Consider the following 4,493-nt stretch of genomic DNA (forward strand, 5'->3'; position numbering starts at 1 on the left):
TAGTTACAATACTCTTGTTAAGTGATAACATGGCCCCCGCGCACTTGTGAAGCTGCTGCACAGCTTTTAGCTTAGGGGACCGTTCCACACGTCAAACAAATAAAATCAATTCAATTCAACTAAAGAATGCGCCCTGTTTGTATTTGTTTGAAATTAAAGGTGGCTTATGCCTGACATGCAGGTGAAGTACGGCGGACTAATTGGGATCTTAGTGCTACATTACGTATACCAGCCATCCGGAGCGTTATAATTGGGTTTTACAAAAAATCGTGAATGTCGCCCTCTGCAAAGTAAGATGTGCGGGAATAAATAACTGCGCTCGTAATAAATACCTTAACAAGTTCTGTAAAGTGTTATATGCAGAGAAGCTTTCGAACTGACTACATGTATTATATAAGGTAAACGTTTTCTGTCTTACTTATTTAGTCATCTGAAGTTTTTAAAAAATGATTAGTAAGAAACGGCTTAGCTGGGCATTCGGTTGTGGGTCTACAATTCTGTCCTGTTTCTTGTCTCTAATAACACAATTTCATTCAGCCGTGAACGCGTAACAATATGCTTTGAAAGCACTACCACAATTAGTTAATGAGGCAGAGAACAAAACACCAAGAAACTAGCACTTCGTGCACACTTCGCATGGTGATGCTTTGTGCCGTTGAGCATTGCTGTACGAGCATCAACTTAAAGGCATGTCTCATGGCAAATTCCTCGTATGCAGCCCATCCAGAACGAAACATAGCGAATTTTATTAGCTAAGGTCTCGAACACATTCCTTATAGGCAGGCAGCTCAGCAGCTTCGTGACTTTTTCTACTTGAAGCCAGCAGGAGGGTCCGCTTTCGGCGGAGACGGGCTGTCTTCGCTCAGCGGGCCTAGTGCCTTCTTTCCAGCTCCTGGAACAAGATCCTCGGTGAGCTCTCTCGCCTGCACTGTATTGTCTAGAAGCCCCGTGACTGGGTCGGTGAGTGATTTAGCATCCAGAAGGCGACCATCTGTGCGGCACAGCAAACCTGCGGACATGACAAGCTACTCACTGCCAGTGTCTTGGCTTCGCTTACAAAGCAATAGCGGTTTAACCAATATCAGCCCGAACTATGCCACATTATTGTTCTCTCTAGCTTACAACCGCTACGATTTGACTTTTTTGGGTGGTGCGTATTCCCGCTAACTGCCAGAACAACGCCGCCCATTCTCGCCGCTTAGACACAAGAAAGATGAAGCAGTTGTATGCACCTTGTTCGACGACTTAAAACGAGTTCTACAAGTTAGGTTCAGCGCAACACAAACGAATACAAGGACGACGCTCTATGTTGCCGTCATTTCTCTATTCGTTTATGCTACGCTGCAGACAACATGTACAGAAATGAAGTAGAACTTGAGTTGAGATGATCAAGCGACAAAACGCCCCACAAAGGAATGAAAAATTACCCGACATTGTTAGCGCGAAGAAAAAAGGTATATATTTTTCGATTTTTTCCCGGAAGGTTTGGTAAAATATAAATTTCATTAAAGTTATGGTATATTTATTATTCCTGCAAAAAATAATTATCCCCAAATACATGCTATTCTATGAAAAATTGCTAATAAATAACTGGGGAAAGGGTTACTCAGTGTCAGAGTCACTCTCGCTGGACCCACTCGCATTAGAATTCGTTGCGGCTGCTTCCACATTCAAATTTGATAGCACGTAAGGCGAGTTTTCGAACACGTTTACTTGTTAGTTTTTTGCTAAGCTTGTTAAGAATATTTCCAAACAAAGACGAGCTTGTTCACAACTCTCAGATGACGATGGTATCTGCAGCAGCCGAAAAGCTATGGGTGTCCACAGCTGATTGGTGCAAAAGCCTTGCCACGAAGCTCACGGTTCGAAGTGCTTCGCGGAGTCGCAGATGGCAGTGTGGACCAATCCCAGAATGCGTCCTGTATTCCGCTATAGGTTTGAAAGCTACGCTAAACTTAAAAACGGAACTGAAAGTATGTAACGAAGACACTTGAAAACTGTGCTGTCGTTTTCTTGTCGTCGTTATCGCTTGAAAAATTGTGTGCTACACAGCAGATAATGGCAACTATAACCGTATGAGGAAATTTTCATGTTTATTTCCACGTTTACAGTGCTGTAAAATAGAACAACATAAAAAATTGTGTTTTCTTCTTGCCCCGTATCTCCGGGTTTTCCCTCGGCATTTACATCCAGTCCAGCACCGCAGTGCGACATAAATGCAGCGCATATAAGTGCATATTCCAAGGCAAATGGGTAAATATTTTAAATATATGCAAGTAAATGGGTGCTGCGAGATCCTTTTTCCGGCAAGTCGCTGTAACTGCACCGACAGTATTATGTTTCTTTATTGAGGCGTCTCCATTAAGATACTTATGATTAGTAAAATAAGGCGCTGCTCCGGGCTCACAATCAGCGTGCGAGTAGCGCAAAATATTTTTCGGGAGAAAACAACCGCAGTGGGTAAACAGAAGAGGGCAGTGCAAAAAAGTATGAAAGGTATAAAGACAAAGAGGGAGTGGCTAAACGTTTATCAGCTGATCTGCTGCTGTCACACACAAAAAGAAATAAATAGATAAGAGATGGTGCGTGAAAATTATCAGACGAGGGGACCCTTATTTCAGTGTCTATATTGTAAGCAGCCGTGAAACGGTGTGTTTTTTATCTCCAGCATAACTTGAGAATAACACGTTGAAAAAAACTAAACTGAAAAGATGGGTGAGCCACAACACTATCATGGCAAAAAGAAGGCATATATACGCTGGCGCAAAAATACATCTTTTAAGGGTGGTTTAGCGAAGAGCTTGCGCTATCCATCTAATGGCCGATTTAATGCGACTAATTTGCGACGCATGATGTAAATCTTTAGCCTTAACTTGCTGCCAACTACAGATTCCCTCTGAAATGTGTTGCCCAACGTTCTAGAATCAAGAAGCATTAGCATTGTAACCTCGTATTGCAGTTCGCAATACACTAAAGTTAACACCATTTATGAGCGCACTCGGTAATTGAGAGGATCAGACAGCCGACTCTTTGTGCGTGCCTCGTACAAAATGTGGAAGATTACGCAAGTATTGCACACTGCATACTCTTATAGTAAAGTGAGTCCTTCAAATGACCTTACCGCATGCTACCACCGCGACAAGGAAAAGAGCCAGTGATGATTTCACCATCTTGCCCTAATAGAAGAGAAAATATAACAAACTCTATATAATACATTACGCACTGTGCCGTACGTTGTGTCGACCTAGAAACTATGCATACGGGCTCGAAAAGTTTGGAGTTGCGTATGTTTGCATATGGACTATGGTTACAGACAATACGTCACCAAGCAATCGCCTGACGTTCAGTCTCCTGAATAAGGCAAAGAGCTCGTGACATTATCTAGCGCAAGTGCTGTTCGTGTAAAGACGACTGAAGATATGGCCTGAAATTTGCGTGTGTTCGTTTAAGGAAAGATCAAAATATTGCGAGCATCCCCAATTGGTACGGTCATTCTTGGTTGCAGTGCATAAAACATACCTATGCGTTTGAAGAGAAGTTCTTTAAGATCAACATAAATACACGTACATACATACATACAACATACATACATACATACATACATACATACATACATGCATACATACATACATACATAAGTGCATTTACAAAATGTTAAAAATAATTTGAAAATAAACCTTTATATTTATTCCTGACAAGTTTTTCATTGAGTTCCAAGCGATACGGACAATGCGCTGTAGGAAATACCTGAGGAATACACGGAAGATGGAAAACAAGTTTGGTAGTTAGTACTTTGCATAAAGGCAATGTTCTTAACTGTGGGTAAATGGTTAGCATCCGCTTTCCGGCGTCACCTTACTCTAATGAAAGGTCTTTCACGCAAGGATTACAAAAACATTAATACCGACATACACAATAGGTACACTTAACAAGGCCATGAGGCTGCTTAAGGCGAGAAATGGGGTATTTTCAACAACAAAAATAGCAGGGCCACGGGCTTACCTTTGAAGTGCTATTGGCTTGTCACTGCTGCCACCAACTGTGCCCTCTGGAGATGTCTGTACACGATTTTATAGAAGCTGCTTCGTCGTAACATGCGATGGGCACCCTTCGCAATTTAGTTACTATACCATAGCCGCCGTTATCGCCTACCGCCCAGAAGCTAATCTGACATTGAGGAACACAATGTGTAACTTCAGCGTCAATACACGGATGTAATTACACCCCGTTTATCCCGCGTTATCTTCTGTTATCTGTATGCAAGTCTAAAAGCATCGCAATGAGCTGTGTACGGCCGGTTTCATTGCGTGAGGTGATATGCAACAGTCCTGCTTCCATGTGAGGTTTATAGACGCCGATAAACAGTCCATAACTGACAGCTGTATTGTACATGGCCACGTGGCAGATAAAGTGGTGTGCATAGGAAAGGTGTTAAGCAGTTAAGCACAAACTTAGTGTTCTCGCCGTTGCCACAACGATAAGCATTTATGCCT

At 42.2% G+C, this 4,493-nt stretch overlaps 1 long non-coding RNA gene across 1 annotated transcript; it reads right to left on the reverse strand.

Annotated features, from left to right (window-relative positions):
* Positions 1 to 722: 722 nt before the first annotated feature.
* On the reverse strand, positions 723 to 4,098 carry LOC119434859 (uncharacterized). Its single transcript, XR_005188669.2, has 3 exons — positions 4,003 to 4,098; positions 3,122 to 3,176; positions 723 to 1,009 (listed from the first exon to the last, which is right to left on the reverse strand). It is a non-coding gene; the product is annotated as an uncharacterized LOC119434859 (long non-coding RNA).
* Between the last annotated feature and the right edge of the window lie 395 nt (positions 4,099 to 4,493).

The sequence above is a fragment of the Dermacentor silvarum genome, unplaced genomic scaffold (assembly GCF_013339745.2).
Source record: "Dermacentor silvarum isolate Dsil-2018 unplaced genomic scaffold, BIME_Dsil_1.4 Seq284, whole genome shotgun sequence".
In the NCBI taxonomy this organism is placed as follows: domain Eukaryota; kingdom Metazoa; phylum Arthropoda; class Arachnida; order Ixodida; family Ixodidae; genus Dermacentor; species Dermacentor silvarum.